This window comes from Bubalus kerabau, chromosome 7, assembly GCF_029407905.1.
Source record: "Bubalus kerabau isolate K-KA32 ecotype Philippines breed swamp buffalo chromosome 7, PCC_UOA_SB_1v2, whole genome shotgun sequence".
NCBI lineage: Eukaryota > Metazoa > Chordata > Mammalia > Artiodactyla > Bovidae > Bubalus > Bubalus kerabau.
Genome location: NC_073630.1, coordinates 3687512 through 3703481, shown reverse-complemented (window position 1 = coordinate 3703481; position 15970 = coordinate 3687512). Strand labels below are relative to the sequence as shown.

General features: G+C 37.4%; 1 pseudogene; it reads left to right on the top strand.

Annotated features, from left to right (window-relative positions):
* Positions 1-6361: 6361 nt before the first annotated feature.
* Positions 6362-7300, top strand: LOC129657361 (olfactory receptor 4P4-like; annotated as a pseudogene).
* Positions 7301-15970: the final 8670 nt, after the last annotated feature.

The following is a 15970-nucleotide window of genomic DNA, read 5'->3' as shown; positions in this document are numbered from 1 at the left end:
GTCAGACAGAGAAAAACAAATATATATAATCACTTATATGTGGTTTATAAAAAAAATTACACAGATGGACTTATTTACAAAACAGAAAAAGACTCACAGACACAGAAAACAAACTTATGGTTACCAAAAGAAAAAGGGGGAGGGGAGGGATAAATTGGGAGTTTGGGACTAACAGATACAGACTACCAAATATAAAATAGATAAACAACAATGATCTATTGTATAGCACAGGAAACTATACTCAATATCTTATAATAACCTATAATGAAAAGTAATCTGAGATGGAAAATATACATACATATGAACACACATATATATGAACTGAATCACATGACCCAAAACCAATACAACATTGTAAATAAACTATAGTTTAATAAGATAAGCAAGCAAACACTTCATTGTCAATATTAATCATTAACTAGGGAGTTATGATTTAACTCCTTCACTTTTGCACTGTGATCTCCTCCCTTCTCAGCTTCTCAAGAGCATCAGCCATATTTCTCTCTTCAGTTGGGTCATTAATAGCACATATAATATCAAGAAAGAACAGTGAGATTCTCTGTAATTTAGTGAGTGACTTTACTAGTTCTTGCATTCAGGTTATTACCTATCTTTCATTATTTTTGGCTAAGACATTTTAAAACTCAAAATAGAGAAGTTGACTCACACAAAATAATATCAATGTCAACAATGTCTGGCCATAGAAATTCAAATTGTGTCAGGTGAAATGCAAGTAATGATAGCCCTTTGGATATTTGACTAGTTTTGCATCAACTTATAAATTCATTTTAGCACCCCTTACTGACGATAAATATGTGGTGAACTGTTGCCTGAACTGATGGTAACATCTTACTGGTTTCTATATTAAATATTAATAATAAATTCAATAGAATCTTTGACATGTGTCCATTCATCATTTGCATAAAAATTCAATAATATTCTCTTTTAAAATGTATCCTTTATTTAAAATATACTATTTGTAATTATACATTTGCTTATTTTCTTGTTTATTTCATTGTCTGTCTCTTTCCTTAGTCTCCAGCCTCACTGAGGACAAAGGCTGTTTTGTTCACCACTAAATACATTCTCAAGGGCTTCCCTGGTGGCTCTACGGTAAAGAACCCACTTGCCAATGCAAGGGATGTGAGTTTGATCCCAGTGTCAAGAAGTTCCCTTGGAGAACGAAACATATTGCAGAAACCCACTCCAATATTTTTGCTGGAAAATTCCATGTACAGAGGAGCCTGGCAGGCTACATTCTGTGGGTTTGCCAAAGAGTGGGTCATAACTTAGCGACTAAACAACAACATATGCATTCTCCATAGTAAGTTTTGTCCAAGTCAGACCTTTTAGAATTAGGACATAGTAAATATTTTTATATGAATAAATTTATGAGACCATTTTATTTTTGTTATAGTTCTTTCTAAAATATATTTTCTGAAATATACATATGGAAAATTCAATCAGAAAAAAAGCATATCTTTTTACAAAGGAGTTCGCCTTATAAAGATAAATTGGGAAATTGTCTGCACATCTGCAAGAGATGCACAGATGCTCCATGGGGTTATGTGAGCTTCCTGGAAAAAGAAAAAAAAAAGCATAGGAGTCTTTTCCAGGCATCAGCCAGAAATTATAATACCCTAACAAGCTTATTTTTTTCCTCCCCAGGAAGAATTGTCTTAAATCCTGGGTCTACTCGCTGAACTTTTAATTCTAGCTGTAGGGTTCTCAATATTTCCCATGGCAGCTCACTTCAGTCTCCCTTAGCTAACTGATTCTGCCCTGTCCTGACAAATGAGCATTATATACTCCATGTCCATAGTCATTATATACTCCACTTCCTCATAGTCTCCATGTCCCATGTCTGATCTCAGTGCTTTGGATGTTGATGCAATAGGGAAATATAATTAAGAACTTTGGCATATTTATTTATTAGGTAGAAATTGAGAAATTGAAGCTATGATTTACATCTTTAGCAAAGTATACTGATGGGAAATTTCTATATTTTTAGAGATATTGAGACCTTTTCTATATTACACATTGTGTCAGAATTCTCCTTAAATGCCAATTTAACATCAAGCAGAATATTCCAAAGCAGAGACATTACTTTGCCAACAAAGGTCCGTCTAGTCAAGGCTATGGTTTTTCCTGTGGTCATGTATGGATGTGAGACTTGGGCTGTGAAGAAGGCTGAGTGCCGAAGAATTGATGCTTTTGAACTGTGGTGTTGGAGAAGACTCTTGAGAGTCCCTTGGACTGCAAGGAGATCCAACCAGTCCATTCTGAAGGAGATCAGCCCTGGGATTTCTTTGGAAGGAATGATGTTAAAGCTGAAACTCCAGTACTTTGGCCACCTCATGAGAAGAGTTGATTCATTGGAAAAGACTCTGATGCTGGGAGGGATTGGGGGCAGGAGGAGAAGGGAACGACAGAGGATGAGATGGCTGGATGGCATCACTGACTCGATGGACGTGAGTCTGAGTGAACTCCGGGAGTTGGTGATGGACAGGGAAGCCTGGCGTGCTGCGATTCATGGGGTGGCAGAATCAGACACGACTGAGCAACTGAACTGAACTGAACTGATACATATATATGTATATATGTCACTTTTCTATAGAGACAAAGGCAAAATATCAGAGAGACACATATTTATTTTTTAGAAGTGGAAAAACTGCATGCTAAAAAAAAATCTCAAAATTAGTTCAATTTACCAAACATATCTGTAACAGTGGAACTCACAAGTTCTCTTGTAAGATTTTATGCAATTAGAGATGGATTACTGCATGGAAATTCCAGTTTTTAAAATTCTGACTTTATCTTAGGTGTGAAGCCTCATCTTATAAGAAATCTGTCTGATGAGTTAAGCAGCTGGTAAGTTAAATCCAGTTCGTAATTATAATAGTGATTTTCCTTAAAATGAATATTTGAATCATTCTGATTGTATTTATGATCTAAGCCTTCTCACTAACCTTTGAAAAATTCCAGAAACTTTAAAATGCCATTTTTACTATTTGGGAAAACCTGGCTTCAACTATCATGACTTGTGATTTGTACATGAGCTCTTAAAATTATCAGTGCCATGTCTCTCAGCAGCTCTCAAAATATTGCTAGATTTATTTGTCTTTTCATATTTCAAAAATTTAATCATATTATTAGCTCTTTGGATTCCATTATGGAAAAAAATTTAATATGAAGAAGAATGCACTGGCCCAGCAGATAAGTGGACAGTATTGCAGTGAAGGAACTGAAGATATATTAAAAAAATTAAAATCAAAACACAAGTATGCTTCTAAGATTATGCAGAAGCAAAAATATATGATGAAATTTTCAAAGAAGCTATTTGGATGGATAGTATTTAAGTGGTAGGTTTCTTTTTCCTTAGTTGAGATGAAGAAAAATTATCAAAGGGGAACATAATTATCTGTCTAATTCAGATCAGTTCAGTTCAGTTCAGTCTCTCAGTCGTGCCCGACTCTAGGACGCCATGAATCGCAGCACGCCAGGCCTCCCTGTCCATCAATAAGGTTAATTAATTCAAAAGAAAGAATACAAAAGTATTAACTGGCTGAAATAAGCAGTATATTTATCTTCAGAAATGTGGAAAGTCAGCTCAACCCAGACCAAAGAGAACGATTTGGCTTAATGACAGGATGTTTCCCCACAGTGAGCAACCCCAGCCTTCAGGTAAGAAAGAGCAGATTGTTTATGGCAGGGAAACTCTGCTATGTCTTATCCATATTTATCCCATGTTACAATATTACATATTTTAAATAAGCGATTCAAAATATATAGTAAGAATAATACAGTGTACCCATTGATAGGACAAATATAATGTCAATGACAATGAATATTTACTAAATGTTTTATCTTAATATATACCAGTTTCTGTCTTAAGCTGTTATATAAGTGAACTCATCATATCTTTACAGCAGATCTCAGAGTTAATTACAGTATTATTCATTTTATAGATGAAGAAGCTGAGGTTATATATTTTATCTGTGATTATGCTCCAAGTGAATTTTGGAGCCAGTATCTCATTCTATGTAGGTCCAGAACTCATAACCTTAATTACTAGAATCTACTACCACTCAAATAGTGTGAGGACCTCCTAAATGTATAACACTATGGGGGTTCCAAGAGGAAGGAGGGGAAACTAACATGTTTTTGAGCATCAAGTTCTGTATATGTAAGCTTATTTACATTCCACAGTAATCCTGTAAATTAGGCACTGCATGCTTATTTTAAGGAAGAAGGAAAAAGTATTTAAGGAGGTGAAGGCTCTTGCATTTGAGTATCAGAGCTGTGTCTGAACACAACTCTTATTTCTGAAGTTTCTGATATTAATATTAATAATATTTCCTATCTTGTTCAGGGAAGGATAGTACAAGGTACAGTTCCTGAGATGGAGTACTTATATTTTCTCTGGGGCCTTGATCTTACAGTTAGTAATCATGTGTGTGTTATTTGCTCAGTTGTATCTGACTCTTTGTGACCCCGTGGACTGTAGCCTACCAGGCTCCTCTGTCCATGGAATTCACCAGGCAAAAATATTTGTTGAAGTGTGTAGCCATTCCCTTCTCCAGGAGATCTTCCCAACCCAGGGATTGAACCCTGGTCTCCTTCATGGCAAGCAGATTTTTACCATCGGAGCTACCACAGAAGCCCTTAGTAATTGTTGAGGATGGCCAATAACTATTAAATATATAGTACTTTCCAGATATTGCTTTAAGAAATTTCATATTTAGAAACTAATTATTCAAAAAATCACCATATAAAGAGATATTATCTTTACCTTGATTTTACAGAGAAGTAAACTGAGGCACAGGAATTGTAATGAAATTGCCACTGTATTTGTTACTTTTTATAGTTTCAATGTATCAAGCAGAGAAGGGAAGGCAGGAGAGAGGTAAACAGATGTCTTCCCCAAATTAATGGAGAATCAGAAGTCACACATTATTGGAATCTGGGGAGATCTTCAGAGATTATCTAATCACTTTTATTTTATGAATGGGAGCCTGGGATCCCAGGGAATGAGCAATTAAGCAACAAAGTGGGAGGAAAAAAACTAGCTATTTTGCCTACTTACATAGTGTATTTACCAGATGATTACATGAATACAGGTATAACTGCTTCTATTTTAGAGAACCGAAGAGATTCCTCTATATAGTCATGCAGATAGTGTAGGTGAATTCTCTAAGAAATTAAGGGAAGAAGTGCTACATCTTGTTTATTGTATTGTGTTTGGGGGAACTATTTTGGAATTAGAGGAGCCCATTTCTCAGTATATTATTTCCAAACTAGGCAACTATAATTACAGTCTGATAAGATGTAACTCAAATAACTTCTGAATGTTAATTTATTTTGAAAGAGGAAATAATCTTGCAAGATAAATATAGACAAATAGGAAAAGCAGAGTTGTAAATATATTAACCTAGAGATGCTACAAATAAAGTTTAAGAAATATGAAAGTTTCATGGAGTATTTCACATGAAGGAATTATTTCCTCTTAAAAGCCAAAAGGGCTTCCCTGGCGGCTCAGAGGTTAAAGCATCTGCCTGCAATGCAGAAGACCTGGGTTTTCTTTTTGCAGAAGATCCCTGAGTCAGGAAGATCCCCTGGAGAAGGAAATGGCAACCCACTCCAGTATTCTTGCCTGGAGAATCCCATGGACGGAGGAGCCTGGTGGGCTATAGTCCACGGGGTCGCAAAGAGTCAGACACTACTGAGCAACCTAACTAACTTAAAAGTCAAAAAGGATTATGAGTCCACTCATAAAAATGATTTGTTCTTCAGTTTTATCATGAATTACCTGACTAAAGGATGATTATTTATTGTATTATTCCTTCAAAATTATAGCACATTGTCCACTTTCCAGATTTTTACTTAATTGATATTTATTTAACATTGACTCTGTGCCAGCACTGCAAAACCCACCCACACACCCTATACCAATTTTGTGATTTCATTAGAAACCACTTAATCAAGCAAATTCTATAGTTACCTCTATTTTACATCCTAAATTGGCACATTATATGTCACCCTACTTAACACTATTAAGATTATCTCTTTTTTTTTAATTCTTGACAAATATAATTCCTTGCTTCCTCACAAAATAATTTAAAATTATATAAAAACTGGAACTTTGTCTAATTTATCACTGTATTCTTAGCTCTTAGAAGAATATCAGTACTAGATATTCAAAAGACTCGTATTAAATGAAAATGATTTCAGTGGGTCTCAAAATAACTTGTCTTTAAAAGGCATTGGTGCCATTTTAAGTAGATATTAGGTTTCCATTTTCTCATCAATGATTCCTTTCATTGGTTTTGTCATTTCAGATAACTTTCTTGAACATCAGATCATGGAAGATAGAAATAATGTTACTGAATTTATCCTCTTAGAACTTTCTATGGACAAGAAAGTCCAAATCCTCTGCTTTTTATTTTTCTTATTCTGTTACCTGGCTATTTGGTTGGGGAATTTGATCATTGTGATTTCTATTACATGCAGTCAGCTAATCATCCAGCCCATGTACTTCTTCCTTAACTGCCTTGCACTCTCAGATCTCTTCTACACCTCCACTGTGACACCCAAACTCATGACTGACTTACTGATGGAGAAAAAGGCCATTTCCTATAAAAACTGCATGACACAGCTTTTCACCACCCACTTCTTTGGAGGGGGAATTGAGGTCTTCATCCTCACAGGGATGGCCTGTGACCACTATGTGGCCGTCAGCAAACCTACGACGCCATCACCATGAACAGGCAAAAACGTCACTCAATTCTCATAGCATTGTGTGCAGGGGGACTTCTTCATTCTCTAGGTCTCTTTCTTCTTGCGATTGTTTTACCTTTCTGTGGCCCCAGTGAAATAGATCACTATTTCTGTGATGCATATCTTTTGTTGAAACTAGCCTGCACTGATACACACAAAATTGGCTTTTTTATCATTGCCAATTCTGGCTTGATGGGACTGGTGCTCTTTGTGGTTTTGATGGCTTCCTACATTTTGATTCTGTATAATGTGTGCACATATTCTGCAGAAAGCCACCATAAAGCACTTTCCACCTGTAGTTCCCACATCACAGTCCATGACCCTCTTTTTCACACCTGTCATCTTTGTTTACATTAGACCTGCCACAACATTACCAGAAGATAAAGTGTTTATGCTGTTCTACACAATTATTGTCCCTATGCTCAACCTGCTTATCTACACACTTAGAAACATGGAGATGAAACATTCCATAAGAAGAGTTTGGTGCAATAAAAGGTTCTGGGAAGAGAGGTTAATGATCTGAAGGTCATTCGTCTCTGACACCAGTGACTGTCTTCTCATCACTCCCTCTGTTGCTGATTCTCTCCTGCTAATGGGAAAATCAGTCAGAATGTGTAAAAGCCAAGCCTCCAACAACAGCTTGCCTTCAGTCATTCCTTCTTTATTTTCCTCTCAATGAGTTTTCCTTGATTTCACTTTTCACTAATAATCCCCTTTGTTAAAAAAAAAAAGAAAAAACTTTTTACAGAGTAAAAACACACTGAAAAATCTGGATACAATACAATACAATAGAATACAATCCTGCCTGTATTGAAGGCTAAACCTGGGGGAGACCTAGCTCTCAAAATACTTGGCCTCAAGGTATAAAAGGTAATAATATGTTAAAAGGTAAAAGACAGTTAAAGAATCCACCTGCTAATGCAGGAGACACATGTTCAATCCTTGGGCCAGGACGATCCTCTGGAGAAGAAAATGGCTACCCACTCCAGTGTTTTTGCCTGGGAAATCCCATGGAGAGAGGAATCTGGTGGGCTACAGCCCATGGGGATGCAAAACAGCTGGACATGATTCAGTAACTAAACAAAAACAAAAAGGCATTGAAACATGTAAATATCATGTATGAAATGAGTTGCCAGTCCAGGTTCGATGCACGATACTGGATGCTTGGGGCTGGTGCACTGGGACGACCCAGAGGGATGGAATGGGGAGGGAGGAGGGAGGAGGGTTCAGGATGGGGAACACATGTATACCTGTGGCGGATTCATTTTGATATTTGGCAAATCTAATACAGTTATGTAAAGTTTAAAAATAAAATAAAATTAAAAAAAAAAAAAAAAAAAGTTATAGGAAAATAAGAACAATCACATACTGCAAGCTCCTTTCAGAACTATATACCTAGCCTCGTATTCTACAACTCTAGATTTCTTTTAATCAAGTAACTAGAGATTTTTTGTGTGTATTTGTGAACTGCTATTATTTTACTTAAGTGAAAAGAATATATAGATCTAAATACAACATAGTGTAAAGTCCAGCCTTATAGTCTACCTCGCAAGTCTTACAGTCTGAAAAGCAAGTCACTGCGTGATCTGTTTGTGAAGTAACATTGTAAGTATTGGGGAAAATATATGTGTTTATATATATATACAAACTCATGCTATTTTAACTGGGTTTGACATTAAGTATATATGATCAAGGAATAAATAAACTACAACTGACTTTGCTACAAAAAAGAAGAAAATATAAATCCTTTAGTTCCTCAAAATAGATGATTTATCTCAAAGTAAAAGACTTTCACTTACTATCTAAATTCAAGTGTAGAATAATCCTAAAATAACATTTGACAAAATATAGATCAGACTCAGTGATGGGAATATATATATATTCTGCTGCTGTGTTTAGGTGTTTCTGACTCTGTGGCCACATGGACTGTAGACCACCAGGCTTCTCTGTCCATGGGGATTCTCCAGGCACAAATATCGGAGTGGGTTGCCATGTTCTCCTCCAGGGGATCTTCCCAAGCCAGGGACTGAACCCAGGTCTCCCACATTGCAGGCAGACTCTTTATCAACTGAGCCATCAGGAAAGCCCAAGTATACTGGAGTGGGTAGCCTATCTCTTCTCCAGGGGATTTTCCTGACCCAGGAATCAACCAGGGGTCTCCCATTGCAGGTGGATTCTTTACCAGTTGAGCTACCAGGGAAATCTAATGTGTATACATCCATACCTATAGGATTTTCATGGTTTTCTAGTGCAAAATATACATTTTGTTTGAAATACATTTTTAAGATTGCTACATTTTCTTATGAAAATGTGCATAGTTTTGGATATAAAATGTAACTATTAATAGTATAGATTTGTATTCTATATAATGAGTTAAACTATATTTAATACTATAGATTTACTTTAGGTAATAGGATATTTTCTAATCTTTCTCTCTCAAATAATGTAATATTTTTTATAATTAATAGGACAGATTATGAATTTTAAAGAATCATATTATTAATATGTCATAAAAATTTTGTTAACTGTTCTCCACACAAAGATAGGCCATATTAATATTTGGCTATATTATGTGTGTGTGTCCTGCAGAATTTTCCACAGTTTATTGTAATCCACACAGTCAAAGGCTATGGCATAGTCAATTAAGCAGAAATAGAAGTTTTCTCGAACTCTCTTGCTTTTTCGATGATCCAGCAGATGTTGGCAATTTGATCTCGGGTTCCTCTGCCTTTTCTAAAACCAGCTTGAGCATCTGGAAGTTCATGGTACACGTATTGCTGAAGCCTGGCTTGGAGAATTTTGAGCATTACTTTACTAGCAACAAAGATCTGTCTAGTCAAAGCTATAGTTTTTCCAGCAGTCATGTATGGATGTGAGAGTTAGACTATAAAGAAAGCTGAGTGCTGAAGAATTTATGCTTTTTGAACTGTGGTGTTGGAGAAGACTCTTGAGAGCCCCTTGGACTGCAAGGAGATACAACCAGTCCATCCTAAAGGAGATCAGTCCTGTGTGTTCATTGGAAGGACTGATGTTGAAGCTGAAACTCCAACACTTTGGCCACCTGATGAGAAGAGCTGACACATTTGAAAAGACCCTGATGCTTGGAAAGGTTGAGGGGAGGAGGAGAAGGGGACAACAGAGGATGAGATAGCTGGATGGCATCACTGACTCAATGGACATGGGTTTGGGTGGATTCCGGGAGTTGGTGATGGACGGGGAGGCCTGGTATGCTGCAGTACATGGGGTCTCAAAGAGTCAGACACGACTGAGGGACTGAACTGAATATGTATGTGTCTTATTTTTGTACTTGCAAGATACTTTTCAAATATTATTTTGCATATTTGCTTAATATTTAAATGTCAAAAAAGAATGGTGTTTCAGAATTGTAAATAATAATCTTAAGGAGGCAGAAGTTATCAAAGTAACTGAATGAATATGTTGTAAATAATGTAAATTAACCAAATCTTACTTATTTTCCCAATTGAATTATCTCCTCAAGTGGATCAGTTGTTTGGAATTACATTTTCATAAAGATCATCCATTAATCTTCCCAGGTAGTTGCGAATATCTGGTAATAACTGATATTTTTCAATATCCCCATCTCTGTGTTTGCTTATAGTGTTTAATAGCCTTCCATAGAGACCTCAGCTCTGCCTTTGTGTGTAAATTAAGCATAAACCATAATCCATGACCTTCAGCCATGAACTACAGAGTTTAATACCAGATATGTTGGGTGAGGAATATTTAAAAAAGATGCTTACAATATATGCAATTCTTATCTCTCTTGTTAATAAATACAAGTACTAGGAAATAAAGAGGCCAGAACATATTGCTTCTTTTCACAGAGACATCATTCATACAAATCTCTCTCTGTCTGAATGAGGCTTAAAATAAGACATTATTCTGCCTGCCTTATTCAGTCTGGATTCATGAGCAGTTCAGGTTGTGGGGTGGTGGTTGCTTTTCGCTAGTAAATCACACTGTATGAGAAAACTCATATATTGATTTTAATTCCTATTACGTGGGGATTTCTTATGTTATGTCAGTTCAGTTCAGTTCAGTTCAGTTGCTCAGTCGTGTCCGACTCTTTGTGACCCCATGAATCCCAGCACGCCAGGCCTCCCTCTGCAACACCAACTCCTGGACTTCACTCAGACTCATGTCCATCGAGTCAGTGATGCCATCCAGCCATCTCATCCTCTGTCGTTCCCTTCTCCTCTTGCCCCCAATTCCTCCCAGCATCAGAGTCTTTTCCAATCAGTCAACTATTCCCATGAGGTGGCCAAAGTACTGGAGTTTCAGCTTTAGCATCATTCCTTCCAAAGAAATCCCAGGGCTGATCTCCTTCACAATGGACTGGTTGGATCTCCTTGCAGTCCAAGGGACTCTCAAGAGTCTTCTCCAACATCACAGTTCAAAAGCATCAATTCTTCAGTGCTCAGCCTTCTTCATGGTCCAACTCTCACATCCATACATGACTAAAGGAAAAACCATAGCCTTGACTACATGGACTTTGTTGGCAAAGTAATGTCTCTGCTTTTGAATATGCTATCTAGATTGTTCATAACTTTTCTTCCAAAGAGTAACAGTCTTTTAATTTCATGGCTGCACTCACCATCTGCAGTAATTTTGGAGCCCAGAAAAATAAAGTCTGATACTGTTTCCACTATTTCCCCATCTATTTTCCATGAAGTGATGGGACCAGATGCCATGATCTTCGTTTTCTGAGTGTCAAGCTTTAAGCCAACTTTTTCACTCTCCACTTTCACTTTCATCAAGAGGCTTTTTAGTTTCTCTTCACTTTCTGCCATAAGGGTGGTGTCATCTGCATATCTGAGGTGATTGATATCCTGGCAATCTTGATTCCAGCTTGTGTTTCTTCCAGTCCAGCGTTTCTCATGATGTACTCTGCATAGAAATTAAATAAGCAGGGTGACAATATACAGCCTTGATGTACTCCTTTTCCTATTTGGAACCAGTCTGTTTTTCCATGTCCAGTTCTAACTGTTGCTTCCTGACCTGCATACAGATTTCTCAAGAGGCAGGTCAGGTGGTCTGGTATTCCCATCTCTTTCAGAATTTTCCACAGTTTATTGTGATCCATTAAGTCAAAGGCTTTGGCATAGTCAATAAAGCAGAAATAGATGTTTTTCTGGAGCTCTCTTGCTTTTTCCATGATCCAGCAGATGTTGGCAATTTGATCTCTGATTCCTCTGCCTTTTCTAAAACCAGCTTGAACATCTTGAAGCTCACGGTTCATGTATTGCTGAAGCCTGGCTTGGAGAATTTTGAGCATTACTTTATTAGCATGTGAGATGAGTGCAATTGTGCAGTAGTTTGAGCATTCTTTGGCATTGCCTTTCTTTGGGATTGGAATGAAAACTGACCTTTTCCAGTCCTGTGGCCACTGCTGAGTTTTCCAAATTTGCTGACACATTGAGTGCAGCACTTCCACAGCATCATCTTTCAGGATTTGAAATATCTCCTCTGGAATTCCATAACCTCCACTAGCTTTGTTCGTAGTGATGCTTTCTAAGGCCCACTTGACTTCACATTCCAGGATATCTGGCTCTAGTTCAGTGATCACACCGTTGTGATTAGCTGGGTCGTGAAGATCTTTTTTTGTACAGTTCTTCTGTGTATTCTTGCCACCTCTTCTTAATATCTGCTGCTTCTGTTAGGTCCATACCATTTCTGTCCATTATCGAGCCCATCTTTGCATGAAACGTCCCCTTGGTATCTCTAGTTTTCTTGAAGAGATCTCTAGTCTTTCCCATTCTGTTGTTTTCCTCTATTTCTTTGCATTCATCACTGAGGAAGGTTTTCTTATCGCTCCTTTCTGTTCTTTGGAACTCTGCATTCATATGCTTATATCTTTCCTTATCTCCTTTGCTTTTCACTTCTCTTCTTTTTACAGCTAAGTCATACAGTGACTCACTTAGTGGCTCAGTCACACACTTGATAATGTAAGGAACAACACTTCTTGAAACAGGCAATATAGAAAACAATAGCAGTAATAGTAGAATCATAAGTAAGAAGTTAAGTCAAGAACTTCTATTAGGTGTAGCCCAGTGACATCTCCATGTCATCTGACTTAGTTTGCTAAATGACTATAGCTTGCTGTTGATCTCCTGGTTGTAGATCCTGAGCATCTGATCTTTATTCAAAGACTGGTTATTGAGATAAGCTTTAGAAACAAACTCAGAATGTCCTTTTTAACAACTTAATTAAACCTCTTAGCAATGTAACATAACCACAAGGAACTATCTAAGGAGTGAGTCTTAGTAAATACAGACCTTAATTAAAAAAACTGGAACTTAATATTCAGTGAAACATAATAGATGCCATAGGCCTGACATCAGTTAGGTGGATTTTTCTTTTAGAGCTCCCCAGTATACGTTGAGATTTCTGTATATGTTGGCAGACAGTCTTTTTATTTACCTGATAAGGCTGTTCAGAACCCAAGTGTCTCCAGTTTCTGGAGGGATGAGGCAGAGAGAAAAAAGGTATAATTTTACCCATAGGAGTAAATCACTAGATTGTTTTAAATGATCAGTAACTCGAGGAGAAATGCTTCTTTATATCTGAAAACACAGATTAAAAGTCAACAATATGTCAGACAAAAAGTCGTGAAAATTGTGGTCATATTTAGCAGTCTACTCCATCCCATGCAATTGATCCCTTTGTTCTGCTGTCTTGCCCAATGACCAAGGACTGCAGTGAAAGCAATAGTCTCGAAGAAACTCATGAAGTTTTTGTGAATGTCTGTATGACCTGTCCAGCAAAGTGGGTGCCCTGATCACTGGAGATTGTGGAAAGCACCTTTTAACCATTTTTTCTATTCTGAGGTATTAATCCTGAAGCCAGGAAAGGCATTATCAAATAAAAATGAGGTTTGTCAGGGAGCCAGGAAAAGCCAAGTGGCCATCTTGGACCTCTCATAGCCCCAAATCTTTGGTTTATGGCCATTTTTAATCCATTTTAAATTCCCTGAAGAGGTGTTAACTTTTGTAGAAGCAGAATGAGCTTTGTTCATATGTGCTGTAGTCTGTTATCAAAAGCCACATTCCAAGAAAACTTTGTTCTTTTAATCAGTGAGAGAAAACCAAATTCCTGTTTGGTAACAGCTTATATTCACTGTGAAACAATAGTTATTCACTTAGTCATAGTAACAATAAGACTTCAAAGGCAGCTTAATGTCTTAACAAACTTGTACCATGTACAAAACTCTTCTTTCACTTGCAACACACCTTTTTACACTTTCTGTATTCATCACTTCATTTGTCCATTTAGAGGACAGCCACCTGTACGTTTAGACTTATTTTGCTTTTCCTTAATAGAATGTAATTCCATTCCTTATTACTTTTTATTAAAAACACACATCTTATTTTTCTTCAGAAACCATGACTTGAACTTTACATCATCATTCTGTAGATTGGTAAGGATAAATCACCCTAAGTTATGTCATTTATAAAAGTATCTTCACAATGTCTCTGTTAATTAGATCAATAAACAAACATCAATATCATGTATTGCCAAGGTCCAGCCCTGGCTGATCCAGGGTATTCGAAGGAGAGACGGCTAGGCAACCTATTCAAATGTTAATTAGAGATATAAAGAGTAATAAAAAGAGGATAGCTCAGTAGGAAAATTCAGTGGAGAAAAGAAGCTGAGTGGCTTGGTTTACACAGAAAATCAATATAACCCATGACACCAGGTTAGCTCTGACCACGGAGGCCACAGGCGCCCTCTCGAATAGTGGAAGGTGCCCCACCTTAGACACCTTCTTGAGTGGGCCTTAGAAGCCCAAGCAAATAAATGATCACAGAGGATATCCGCGCTCCAGATGGACACTCAGCTGAAAATTGAGGGGAAGAATGACATGGGGAGACCAAGCGTTGGTGAGCAAGGCCCATAGCTTTATTTTTAACAGGGGCTTTTATACCCTAAGTTACACATAGTGGATAATAGGGGATGCAAAGTCAACAGTCTTTGATGCTTATCAAAAAGCAGGGTTTCTTTCCTGCAAATTTATTGTATACAAATGGTTTAGGTGATTTACATCATCTTCTGGCCAGAAGGCCTATTAACATTTTATGACTCTTGGCAAGGACTTATCAACAAAGACTTATTTTCTCTAAGAGTAATTATTTTAAAGTTTGGCACTATCTTTCGAAGATAAAATTGTATTCCTATAGGGCGGATGTGTAATGGGTTTACAAAGGAAAGAATTTATTACCTTAAGGGTCTAAAGTTACTAACACCAAGGCCACTACTAATTTTTTCTACATACCAACTATATTAATTAATACACATTCAAGGATACAATTCAGGGGATGTGGAAACTTGGCAACAAACATTGGCTCATCAATTAAATCTTTTACTAGTTTTATTCTGACAGTTTCTAACTCTCTGAAAGGCTCTAAGCTATTTGAATATCTTAAGCTTCCCGTGCCTCTCGAGGCTGGGAGACTGTAAACAATCGTATGCATAGCTGTAGGTGTCTGGATAAACTTGTCAGGTGAGTTAGAGAGCCATCTGAGGGGTTTGGATTTAAACACTCCTAATTGCCCAGGAACTTTATTAATTGGAGCTGTAAGTTAACTCTTTGACAGAGAGAGTGAGATGGTGGTGGGGGACAGCCCCCAGTAAAGTCAGAGGTGAGAGCACAAAGCAATAAAGTAGGCAGACTCTGGTTTTTGGGGGTAGATGCTCAAGAATATCCGGGGGCACTCCCGAGGCTCGATCCCGCCTTTGTGTATGCCAAGCCTCCTTCCTCATGACCTTTGTCACGAGTGGCATGTCTTTCGCCGGCTCCCGGCAATGTATCAATTCAATAATGATTATTTCCCAGTTCACACAAGCCTCAAATTCATTTACTTTAATTTTCTTGAATTTAGAATTGTTTGATTTGTAAGCACTTACTTCTCTTTAGGCCAATTAATTACAGCTCATTGAACCACTTAGCCTTTAGCAATTTTTTCCAAGGATGGAGACATACACCGAGACACACACAAATCTGGGCAGACAGAAACCTCACACTTTTCCACCTGAAATTTAAAATGTCTCTTTGTCCCTTTTATTTTTTTGGCTTGAGTTCCAGCTCATGGCTGGAGTCCCAGATAGAGTGGGCTGTGTATCTCAAGGACATGATAAGAGTTAACTCAGGTTTTTCCCCAGGCATGTTTCTGTT